Here is a 13322-nt window from a genome sequence, read left to right on the forward strand (position 1 = left end):
TTTTAACAGTGGTTTTAGTCTTTTAATGTGGTTTTACAGAAGGTTTTTATCATGGGAGCTGCCTACAAAAAAACAGAAAAAGAAAAGTGGCAGCTCCTAAATTTTTTATCCGGTGAAGCAAAAATGGAAATTTATTTAACTAGGAAGTCCTGGGTGGAAAACAGAGAGGGGCAGGAGGCCAAGGCAGTGTGGCTCTGTAACATCAGAGCCAGACTCTGGCTGGAGTTCAGGTTTTACAAACACATTGGAGACCTGGATGCTTTTAAACAACGCTGGTGTTTTAAAGATATTGTTTGTTCTGTGGTAGAGGAGGAGCTGGAGTTTGCACCACTTTTTATTCGGTAAAACATGTTTTCTTTTTTAATGTTTTTAATGTTTTGTTTGTTTGCTTTTATTTTAAATAACCTGATTTTTAAAACACTTTATTTGTAGAGAAACGTTGTGATGGAAAAAATGTAAATAGTGTTTTTCAAAAAAATCTCTCTCTCTCTCTCTCTCTCTCTCTCTCTCAGAGTGACAGGGTGTGTGTGAAAGCTGCGGAGCGTTGTGTGTGTCTCTTTCTTTTCTGTTCTTTCATAGTTGTATGTATTTAGTTTATGTGGTGTATTAGTTGGGTTTCACAGTAGTTTAATTTGTTTGGTGGTTATTTGGGTTTTTCTCTGGGTGTCTTCCCGCTGCCGGTGCCTCACCGGGCGCGGTGCGTGGCGGAAATGTTTGGCCCGGTTCCGCCCCCCCTGCTCATGAGAAGACACGGCATGAAGATCGCCGGTGACTCCTCGTGCAGCGTGGAGGAATTGGCTCGAGCAGTCGGGAAGAAGGTCGGGTTCGGCAGCGTGAAGTCCGCCACCAAGATGAACGGCTCGGTCATGATCTTCCTGGATCAGGTGGAGAAGGTGAGCCGAGTGGTGGAGGAGGGTCTCGCGGTAGGAGATTTGTTTGTGCAGGTGTTTCCGCTGGAGCAGCCGTCCACCAGAGTCCTCGTTTCAAACGTCCCTCCGTTCATCACCGATGAGTTCCTCAGCAGAGAGCTCTCCCGGCACGGGAAACTGGTCTCCCCCATCAGAGAGATCTCATCGGGGTTCAAGGAGAGCTTGATGAAGCATATAATGAGTTACCGTAGATCGGTCTATATGATACTCAACGACCGGAGCGCGGAGCTCAACCTGCGCTTCAGCGTCCGAGTAGATGATTTTAACTATAATATCTACGCGTCTTCATCGGCGATGAAGTGTTTTCATTGCGGGGAGGAGGGGCACACCGCGACAGCGGCAGCAGCTCCGATTCCAGCGGAGAGCGCGGCGTCACTGCTGCTGTACCCGACTGGTGAGGCTAGCCAGGGCAGTGAAAGGCAGGCTGTGGGTGGTGATGGTGATGACGGGTTTCAAGCTGCCAAGAGCAGTGAGAGGGAGGAGGTGGGTGAGGTGGGAAATGATGATGAGGAGGAAGAAAAGGAGAAAGGAAAAAAATATAATAATAAGAAGAAAAACAAAAAAAATGGGGGTGATTGTGGCGAGGGTGGAGATGGTGGCAAAGGTGGGGAAACTGCCCAGAGCAGTGGGGGGGAGGCTGTGGGTGAGGTGAGAAGTGATGAGGATGAAGAAAAAGGAGGGGGAAATAAGATGGGGCTACGGCTGGCAAGGGTGATGGTGATGGTGGCAAAGGTGATGAAATGTGGTTGGGGTAGGAAGTAATGACGAAAGAAAAAAGGAGGAAGGAAAAGGAAGGAAGGACAAAGAGAATGCTGATGGGAAGCCCATGGAGGTGGTAGGACAGGTGGGTGGAGTCGTGGGGGCGGAGGAGGAAGGTGTAGGTGAGGAGGGGGCTGAGCAGGTGGAGATGGACGAGGAGGAAGCAGGGGGGCAGAAGGTGGCCCCAAAAAGAAAAAAGAGCGGCCAGAGCGCCGGCGGCGAAGCTAAAACCAGCAGGGTGGAGGTGAGGAGGAGGAGTCAGGGGGCGAGGCCGGTGGAGGACAGCAGTGACGAGGAGGGGTCAGAGGACAGCGACTCTCCTCTGATTTTAACCAACAGTCAGACACAAAAACTTCACACAGCTGATGAAATCAGTCTGTTTTTACATACAACAAAAAACAAAAGAAAAGTGGAGGTCAGGGATCACTTCCCTGACCTCGTGACCTTTGTACAGTCTTGCCGCTATCACATGAAAAAGAAAAAGTTTGAAAAGCAAGAGGTTTTTAGGATTAAAAAGATTTTACTCAAAGTGAAGGAGTGCATCCAGCAGGGGGAGGTGGAGAGCTCCAATGTGCGTTTTAATTGATTTGTTGTTTCTAAGTTGTATTTGTTTTTTAAACTCTTTTCTTTTAATGAACACATTCAGAGTCAGAGTTTTAAACGTAAATGGAGCGAGGGACAGTAAGAAGAGAACATCTATTTATGAATTTAACAAGATGAAGGCCAACGATGTTCTCTTCTAACAAGAGACTCACAGCGACAGCACCAACGAGGCGGACTGGAGGAGGGAGTGGGGGGGGAAGTCCTCCTGAGCCACAACACCACCCTCAGGGGAGGAGTGGGCTTCCTCTTGTTCTTCTCCAGGGCCTTCACTGGAGGTCAAACACATCGTCGAGGGGAGGCTGTTCTTAGTGAAAGCACGGTTCGACCTTTTTAACGTGGTTTTTATTAATGTGTATGCTCCGACAAGCGGGGCAGAGAGGAAGCTGTTTTTATCCAAAGTTAATGATGTTTTAAATGACTGTGCCTCGGAGGATTTTTTATTCTTGGGGGGGGGATTTTAACTGCACAGAGGATGATTTTAAAGACAGAAACCACACAGAGCCACATCCAGCTTCACAGCAGGTTCTGAGGAGGCTGGTCCATTCTCATGGCCTGGTGGACGTGTGGAGAAGGATGCATCCGGACTGCCGACAGTACACATGGTCCCACGTTAGGGAGGGAAGGATCTCCTCAGCCGGGTCAGATCGTATTTATGTTTTTAAGCACCATTTTAATATTTTTAAAATGTGCAGCATTGTTTCCGGCTGGTTTTACTGATCTCTCTTTGGTTTTATGTCATGTTTTTATTCGGAACTTTTTACCTAGGAGCGCATATTGGCATTTTAATTCAGTTTTAACTTTCGATAGGAATTTTAGAGAGGTGTTGTTTTATTTTGGGGGCATTTTTAGGCTGAGGAAGAGTGATTTTAATAATCTTAGGCAGTGGTGGGACCGTGGTAAAATAGAAATTAGGCTCCTTTGTCAGCAGCACACTAGAGACGTCACTAGAGACGTCACCAGATCTATGAAGGACCTGGAGACTGAGATAGTGGACCTAGAAAGTTTGAGCGAGTCCACAGGAGATCGAGGACATATTGAAGTCCTCAAAAGTAAAAAGGCGGCTCTCGCCGACCTGTTCGAAGTTAAAGTACAAGGCGCACTGGTCAGGTCCCGATTCCAGACCATCGCGGAGATGGACACTCCCTCTAGCTTCTTCTTCGGCCTGGAGAAGAGGAGTGGGCAGGGGCGAGTGATCCACTCACTGCTGAAGGACGCAGGGCAGCCGGTTGTGGAACCAAGCCAGATCCGGAAGCGAGCGGTGGGGTTTTACTCCACCCTGTATGCGAGTGAGTATAGGGAGGAGGAAGAGTCGACGGAGGGGCTCTGTGGGGAGCTGCCTCAGGTCTCCGAGGAGACTAATGAGGAGCTCGACAGACCCATAACCCCCCAAGAGTTGAAAGCTGCCCTGCTGGGAATGCAGGGAGGGCGCGCCCCCGGTATCGACGGCCTCCCCGCTGAATTTTACAAAAAATACTGGGATGTCCTTGGAGGGGACATCCTAGACGTCTTCAACGAGAGTCTGGCCTCTGGTTCCATGCCGATGTCCTGCCGGAGGGCAGTGCTAACCCTGCTGCCAAAAAAAGGAAACCCGCAGGACATCGGTAACTGGCGCCCTGTGTCTCTGCTGTGTGTGGATTACAAGCTTCTGTCCAGGATCCTCGCCTTCAGGCTGAGGGGAGCTATGGAGCAGGTCCTCCATCGGGACCAGACCTACTGTGTGCCCGGCAGGTCCATGGTGGGCAACGTCCACCTCATTCGGGACGTTTTGGAGGTCTCCAGCTGGTTGGGTATGGACACTGGTCTGATTTCTCTAGATCAGGAAAAGGCTTTTGACCGCGTTGAACACGGCTTCCTCTGGAAAGTTCTGGGGAAGTTTGGGTTCAGCGCTGGCTTCATAGCTAAGATTAAGGTGTTGTACAGTAATGTTGAGAGTGTGCTGAAGATAAACGGCAGGCTGTGTGCTCCTTTTATAGTGAGTAGAGGGGTCCGGCAGGGCTGTGCTCTGTCCGGGATGCTCTACGCACTCTCCCTCGAGCCCCTCATTAAAATACGCTCTAGCCTACATGGTTTGGTTTTAATAAGAAAATGATTTCATCGGCGTATGCCGACGACGTCGTTTTTATTAAAAACCAAAATTATGTGAACCTTTTAAATCAAATTGTACAGGATTTTAGCATGGCATCGTCAGCGAGGGTGAACTGGAAGAAAAGCTGTGGCGTGGCGGCCTCCCGGTTCTTCCACAAAAGCTCATATGGAAAAAGGACGGTTTTAAATATTTAGGAATTTACCTTGGGAAGCCGAGCATGGTCCAGAAGAACTGGGAGGGCGTCACAGAGAAGATAGAGGGGAAACTTTCCAAGTGGAAGTGGCTGCTCCCCCAGATGTCTTTTAAAGGTAGAGTACTGGTTTTAAACAATCTTATTGCATCCCAACTGTGCCACAGGTTGACCTGTTTATACCCTCCCTCTGGCTTCTTAGCCAACATACAAAGGAAAATGGTGGACATTTTCTGGGAGGGTCTACACTGGGTGCCACAGGGGGTGCTGTTTTTAACCAGAGAGGAGGGGGGACATTGCCTTGTCCACCAGGCCAGTCGGACAGCCACTTTTAGATTACAGTTTGTTCAGAAGTTTTTAACGAGTCCGGGGTTTTTAGTCCAGCTGCATCCTCAGACTTGCTGACAACCTGGGGCTGGATACTGCTCTGTTTTTAATAGACTCCAGTATTTTAAAGCTAAGTGGGCTGCCTCCTTTTTATCAGGGTGTTTTTAAGTCGTGGGCCCTTTTTAAACACGAAAGGTGCCCACAGTCTGACTCTCTGTTCTGGTTGTTGAGAGAACCATTAATTCACGGGGCAAAACTAGACATTAGCAGCAGCGTCACCCCTGGACTAACGGGGGCGCTGCTGCGAACAAAGACTCTTTCCCTGCAGCAGTTGGTGGATGCAGTGGGGCCGACGCTGAGCGACCCCCTGGCCCTGGGCTCCCTGCTAGGTCTGCATTCCGACCGGGTGGCGAGGAGGCTCCTGGAGCTGTGGAGGCAGAGGCTGACTGGGGCGGAGAGGAGCCTCCTCAACGACTACAGCCAGCAGAGGACAAAGCCGGACCCTGCAGACCCCTTCCCAGAGATCTCCCTCAGCCCGGGGCTAGGGGGACTCACCGGCCCCCTGCTAAGGACGAGCCACCCAGAAACATGTACACTGAACAAGGCAGACAAGAAGACTTTGTATTTTAACCTCGTGAAGAGCATCAACAGGTCCGGACTGTGCAACAGACCGCCCACTGTGTGGTCAGAGAGACTTGGGCATGGAGGCCCTGGCCCGCAGTGGGGGGTCCTATAAAAGCCTCCCCTGAAGAAAAGGACCGCTGACCTCCAGTGGCAGATTTTACACGGTGCTGTCGCGTCCAACGCTTTTATTTTGGGAATTAATCCCGCTGTCCTGAGCCAGTGCCCCTTCTGTGACCTCCGGGAGACTATTTACCATGTTTTTAACGAGTGTTAGAGACTTTTGAGTTTCTTCTCTCTTTTAACATTGGTTTTTAGTCTTTTTAATGTGGTTTTTATCATGGGAGCTGCCTACAAAAAAACGGAAAAAGAAAAGTGGCAGCTCCTAAACTTTTTATCAGGCGAAGCCAAAATGGCCATCTATTTAACCAGGAAGTCCCGGGTGGAGAACAGAGAGGGGCAGGAGGCCAGGGCAGTGTGGCTCTGCAACATCAGAGCCAGAGGGTTAGGGTTGGGTTAGTGGCCAGGTGGTGTTTTAACGGTATCGTTTGTTCTGTGGTGGAGAAGGAGCTGGTGTTTGCACCACTTTTTATTCGGTAATATGTTTTATTTATTTATTTATTTTATTTTAAACAACCTAATTTTTTAAACACTTCATTTTTAAAGAATCTGTGTAAAGACTAAGAAAATGTGAATAAAGTGTTTTTCAAAAATCTCTACCACAGCTGGGACAGAACAAACTGACCATCATGGACACAGCCTTCGACCACTTTTTGTTAGATCCCGCTTGGCCTCGTGATCAGAGAGGGGGATCGTTCGACTTCGAGGTGGACCTAGCCCCTGACCCGTTTGGTTTATGGTAGGCCTCGTATCCTCGGGGACAAGGTTTGCGCCTTTGGACGGCGTCTGGTTCCAGCTGCCGCAGCCTACGGCAGTTCTGACTCCCTATGTTCCCCCGGACTGCTTCTGCCGTGCCCTTGGTCCCTCCACCCACCCTAGCGGACTGTGATCTGATGTAACCCCTAGAATCCGTCCCTTGAGGGATCTGGGTTGTGCTTAGAGGGATCATGTAGGAAGTCCTCATCTGGGGCGACTATGGGTGAGTGGGTAGCAGGTCCGTCTTTCAATCAAGGGGTTGGAGGTTCAATCCCCACCCTAGTCGATGTGTCCTTGAGCAAGACACTTAACCCTGAGTTGCTCCCTGTAGCTGTGTCTACGGTGAATGAATGTAACAGTATTGTAAGTCGCTTTGGATAAAAGCGTCAGCCAAATGACATGTAATGTAATGTTTTAGGTGTCCAGTGTCCAACAGTCCGCTTGTAAAATATAATTCTTTAGCCCTCCCCTGTTCCTTTGCAGAGTCGTACAGTTGGGTCAGACAGATAAACAATCTAATGTTTCCCCGACATGCGCTCGTACCTGTGAGCCCCAGTAGTTTGTCACGGTGCTTATTTTGGGATATGAGGACTGGGCTCTGGGTGCAGCAGATTCTCCTGTGTGTGTGTGTGCTTTTCGGTGTGTTTAAAAGAAGGGCATCAGAGCCTCTAGTACGTTCAGTGACACACCAGGGCAGGTGGATGTTGGTAGAAGCAATCAATTCCTCCCCTGTTTATTACACAAAAGGGTTGTTGAAATGTGTGTTGCTGACTAGCCAGCATCACCATCTCCTCACAGACATCAATACGTTGTTGTTTTTTCCCCTTAGAACGATGAAGCGATTGAACAACCCTGATGGTTTCAGGATTAAATCAAGACTGTGTGTGTGTGTGTGTTTCCCCGGGTGACGCCGACACAGTGGAGAAATTGATGTTAAGATAATTGCCATTTCTGCTCGAACAGCGTGGCTCCCTGTTTATATTACAAAGACACCCATGACGAGTTTCTACACAAACGTGTCAATGGGAGTGAAAAATAGATGGTGAACGAGTGCATGGCTGAGGCCCCGAGCGCCGCCATCACACACACACATACGCCTCCTCGTCACAACCAATCGAATAGCAGGAACATCAAGACTGTAGAAGAAAGCAGAAGAAAACACCATAGAGAGAGTCAGCAGACGGGCTGTGACGGCTCAGTTTCATTACGACTGAAATGTATCTATTGGACACTACTCGGCAAATTTTGTTTTGTAAGAATTATGAATATACGCAGCATGTTTTCATCTCGCACAATATTCAACTTTTTTTTATTTTACATTTTTTTAAGCAGGAAATGCCTCATTGAGATTAAAAATCTCCTTTACAAGAGATTCCTGGCCAAGACAGCAGCACATTACACAAAGCTTCAGACAATACAACATAAAACAGTGACAGACAATATTACAATTTTTTTTAGATCACAGCATGAATAAAACCCAAACTAAGACTCAAGTCATCATAACCCAGTTCACACAGGTGCACATACCTCCGTCAAAGAAAACATCTACAACCAGATGAACCGACCTCCAACTCTTTTAATCTAAAAACTTAGATCCATGTGTGCGCGTGGACACACCCGAATTAACACAACTTTAGCAGCAACATGACAGCTGCATGGATTGTGTTAGAAATAAAATCACACAAAAGGATTTTGTGATGAGAGACGAGCTTCATTTGGGAACCTCAATAGAAGCTTTGAATGTAAAATAAATGAATAAAAAGTATATTTGGTACCACCCTACAGTAATAAAGTCAGCACACTGATGGTTGCCCGTCGGGATGAGTTTGCCAAGTTATGATTTTATATATTTTCATAAAGGTGAATGCAGCACCTCAGAAGGTTTCTGGTCAATATGTGCAGATATTTTCAGAAAGCAAAGCATATTTGTCCACTTTGATGAAGTATTAACTGCACACTTTGACATTTGTGAGTAGTATAAATCAATAATTGACAAGTATTCTAATCGATTCACTGTGAGGGTTACGAGACAGACCACAGCAGACCAGGGAGGGAGTGAAAGCTGAAGGACAAGAGCGTTAGCCGGGGTGAAAACCAGCTCTGATGTGATTGAATGTGTGACGTTCACAGCCCTATAAACATAGCGATGCGTAGGCTGGAAGCCTTCTGGGTTGATTTACATGTATATTATGAAGTGTGACTACTTCATGGGCTTAACTGCATGAAGGGAAACGTATTGAGACCCAAGGCTTCATAGATTGATGTATTTCAGATTAGGCATTCAGATAGCTGATACAGCTGCTCTTATTAATGAGCTTCTGTCAGAAAATATCATTGTGTATTTATTCCTTTGTGTCCATAACAAATTGAAATGTATTGTTGTAGCTAAATCCTTCGATGTGTGAGAGATAAGGAACTAATTATTTCTGAATGTATTAGTGGCGTCTTCAAATTGCTTGTTTGACAATTAGGTTATTTTCAAATACTTGTAGTTTATTTTTCTGTCAAATTGTTGTTATAATTTTAGTCCGAAATAGGAAAACCCTCCAACGGCATAATAAGTCGACACAGTGTGAAGGACTCCCTTCCTTGAGACACCGATGCCCCCACAGGTGGGTCGACTCCTTCGGGCTCATCAGAATTCTGCTCAGGTGGAAGTTTCACAGCCGACCTGTCGTCACAGCAGGAACAAGCACAGGTGGCGCAAAAAAAAGTTACATGATGGTAAATGATGATCTAAGAGCCGATTGGTTTAGATGGCACATCAACAACATGACATTCTGTCGATATTTGTGTTTGTCCTTATTTGATTTGATCAATCTACTGGCTATTACTGATACTTCTAGTTTAATATGAGCGTTGCACACTTGGACATCCAGGCAAGCATGGGTTTCAGAACTGTTTTTCCTGAGAGCACAGAAATACATCCCAATCTATAACTACTGTGTGCTATAGGCTGTTTTAGTCTATTACTAGCTAATAACACTAGCGTAGCGTTTTCCCTCGCTTTCTTCCCGAAGGACCCCTGAGCTGACCTAAATGCCTGCATGAGCTTTACTCATCATAACCAGCATTAACCTCTCACACAAGTCAAGCCTCCATTGCAGACACACACATGCCAGGTGAATAAATTAAACAATTAGCATTAAAAATAAGAAATACATGAAATTATTGGGGGGGGGGGGGTCAATGTCCAGTTCCTGATATTGTGTCTATTTTTAATGAGGACCCCATATGAGCGTTGCTCCCTTGTAGGTGAGGATTCTTAAATAACACATGCACAGATGTTCAGCCTTGATGTCGGACCAATCAGAGAGGAAAACTACTGTTTTGTATCTCTTCCCCCGTTCCTGTTAACTTTGACAGGCGTGCTACATCGATCCAGAAATAAATAATAGCATTTTGTGTTTATGCAGCCTTCATGATACGTTAATGTCAACTTTTCTGGACCAAAAGAAAAGCAAAAGAACCGTGAAACGACTGGTTAGGTTCAGCCGGCAAAACTATTTGGTTATGGTTTAAAAAAATACATTGTTTGTGTCAGAATGATAACAACCTGACATAACTCTGGTGTATGGATAACAACCGCCCTTAGTCGACTTTCTAAGGCAGGGGGCGGCTCCAAGCTAATTTATTTGTGTGGGAGGGGCCAAAATGGCTCTTTTGATACAAAAGGTTAGCGACCCCTGCTCTAAGGTCACGTTTCACAACAAGCGTAAAGTCAACTGTGTCCGCAGTTCTTACGGAATGCAAAAATATAAATGTGACAGGATTGTGGCCGTCACCAGTAGGTTTCCCCCCCCTAAGCACCAAGGAATGCGCAACCAGAGGAATAGTTGGTAACACGCTTTATTCCAACGCTCGGACCGCAGACTGTGTCTCTGCTCACTGCTCTCTCGCCTTCAGTCCGTCCAGCTCCTTTAAAGAGAAAAGCCTCACAGATACACAAACTCAGATTGTCATCAGCTGGACCGATTTACCCATCAGTCCAGCTGATGACAATCAGACACCGTTCCCTGAACCACACCCCCGCTCCACCCACTCTGCAGCCGAGCCTAAACACACCGCGCTGCCACAATAAACTTATCCCTGTTTTGCAGAAATGGCAAAAATATGTTTCCTGGTTACTGGAATATCTCCACAAGGAGGCCTCCACATGCCTGAGCTCAATAACTCAACGACACCGTGGCTTGGTGACACAATACATGATATCCCAGAACAACATACAGTACTTATGTGTCCATGATGTGTTTCCTTTGTACCGGTTGTACCCACATGTTCACTGATCCCTCTTGGATGAGGGATATTGTGTTTTCCTGTGTGTCCATGTTGGTTTCAATCGTTTTTTTCTCCTTTTTGATGAATATATGTTTTGTTGGATCCTTTTAGACATGGTAGTGATGAAGAGCTCCAATAAAATAAAAAAACATATCACAATCCCAGCTAGTTGCTATACATACACGAAAGTATCGCAGCCTGTGATTGCATATATGTGTGTGTGTGCTTGGTACATTCTTGATATAGCCTTCCTGTCTAGTTTCTGCCTCCTGACTGCTGTGTGCTCGTCTTTGATGAGGTTGTGATGCGCTGCTCTCTAATATTTATGCCAATTACGTCTGCTGCCACCGAGAGTTGGGAGTTGGGTGCAAAATGAAATAAGAGATGAAGAAAAGAAAAACAACTCACACATTACAGATGGGATGAGAGGAAGATGACATGTTGTGTCACGCATACGTCGATATACTTTTTTTATTTTGTATTACTTGTCTGGGGTTTCGACACCCGATGTATTTATTACCAGTAACATCATACAGCTGTCATCATTGTGAGTCATCCAGTCGTCACATTTAAACCCAATTAATTCTCTGACTGTCGTAGACAGGAGAGGTATGTTGTGTTTCGTCTGGTGTACAGGAGTATTAATTTGTCAGGTAATACAGCTTTGGCCTTTCATCTAATCTCTCTCATACAGGCTTTGATCTGAAACTCAGGAGGAAAGACGAAGACAGAGTTCAAGTAGAATCACAAGATGCACTCGCATACTTCAGGGCGTCGTGCTTTTAAATAATAATTATGGCAAACGCACCGAGTGGAATTTGTACTTTAAAAAATATATATTTTGAAGTTGTTTTTATTATAAGAGAAAAGACAAAAACATCATAAAGTCAGAGTATTGGAAAATGATGTGTGTGTGTGTATCTGAGCCTTTTTTAAATCAAAGAAACAAAATACAGTGATGAGGGCAGATTTATATGTATGTGTGGCTGCATGTATGTGGAATTTAATTGATTTTAAGGCAAGGGAAAATAAAAATAAAAATTAACATTAATTAATTAATCAATAATTGCTACTTGATACAGAAAATACTTTGCGTGCACGTATACTGCCTCCAGTGGGTAGTAACTGATTTATGTACTCAAGTCACCACCTTCAGCACTTGTATAGGAGTAGTTTTCTATGCAGCATACTGGATTACTTTTACTTATTTACATTTAGATATGGTCATCGTGCTACTTTCATTCATGCATTCATGCACATTATTATAGAAGACAGTTCGACAGCTGATCCCAGGTCTGCTGTTGCCCCCATGCTTTTGTAATCTTTTGTGTGGATGATATTTAGAAGTGTGCACATCATGCTTCAACTGCTGCTCCCGCCTTTTGTTGTCATGTAAATATTGGAGTTGTAAGAGTGCATATTTCTGACTATATTAACTATTTAACAAGCGATGGAACTTCATGCAGCCTGAGGCACAGAGACGGAAATCTAGAGGGCAAACTATGTGTGTGAAACAAAAGAAAAATACTGCACGCTGGTTTTATAAAAGTGTTGTTTTCAGAATAAATGGTGTTTTGGGGTTCTCCCTCCAACACATTGTCACTCCACATATTATACTAGACATCTATACTGGAATGATTCAAGTTAATTAAAGCACAATGTTACATGTTGACACTTAAATTAAAGTGATGTTGGTAATATCCACATTACAAAGGAAAGTAGTGGGCAAATAGTCGTATACAGATTAGTTTTTTTCTCCTTTTATTGCTTGGGCATTCCGGGTTTTCATTTTAGTGCCATATATAAAATATCACTTCTTTCTTTTAAAAAGAAAAATAGCCAATAATTTAGTTAAATTGCCTGACTATTTAAATTGATGGGCTGAGCATATGGTCGTTTCACTGTTTAATGTTTGTAATGTATTTTTTGTGTGTTCTGCTGGGATGAATTAGCTCGACCAGAGCAGCAGCTAAAGGGCAGTTTGGGATCTCAACCGGCGCCTGCTGTAAACTCCTTGATGATTATTGAGCCCACACAGATGAACCACGAAGCCCAATTTTCACCTCATCTAAAGCAGCGAATCTCTGTACTTTAATTGTATTCATTCCAGGATTGAGACATCTGAATGGATTATTTATTTAGTTGATCTATATACTCTTGATGTGGTTCTTGATGTGGTAAAAGGTTAGTGTTCCTGATTTCTATCCACCATAACATGTATTAGGTGGCTTTTCTTTTCTATTTGACCTTTACTCCTCACGAGTGGGTTTGTTTGCAGACTCACGCTTACAGTCCTGCAAGCCTGGAGGCTCGCGCGTATAAAACTTCCATCTTTTCATACGAATTCTCCAGTGTTTATCAGGAAATGAGAGAAAAGCATGAATAGATAATGTTCAAGTGACATTAAAAGAACATCACCACTATCTTTGTGAACGTGAACGCAGAAAATATGGCTGTAAATACGAATCTACACATTCTTCATTGCTGGAGACATTGAGCAGGCAGAAGAGATGGCTATGCATATTAATAACCATCCAGTTGTGCTTCGCTTTGGACAAAAGCACCTGCCAAATCATGTAATGCCACATGAGTTATGGCCGCCCACCATTGCTGATTCACAGCGGCTCTTCAATCTTGGGCTCCGGTGACCTTC

This window comes from Pseudoliparis swirei, chromosome 11 (assembly GCF_029220125.1).
Source record: "Pseudoliparis swirei isolate HS2019 ecotype Mariana Trench chromosome 11, NWPU_hadal_v1, whole genome shotgun sequence".
Lineage (NCBI taxonomy): Eukaryota > Metazoa > Chordata > Actinopteri > Perciformes > Liparidae > Pseudoliparis > Pseudoliparis swirei.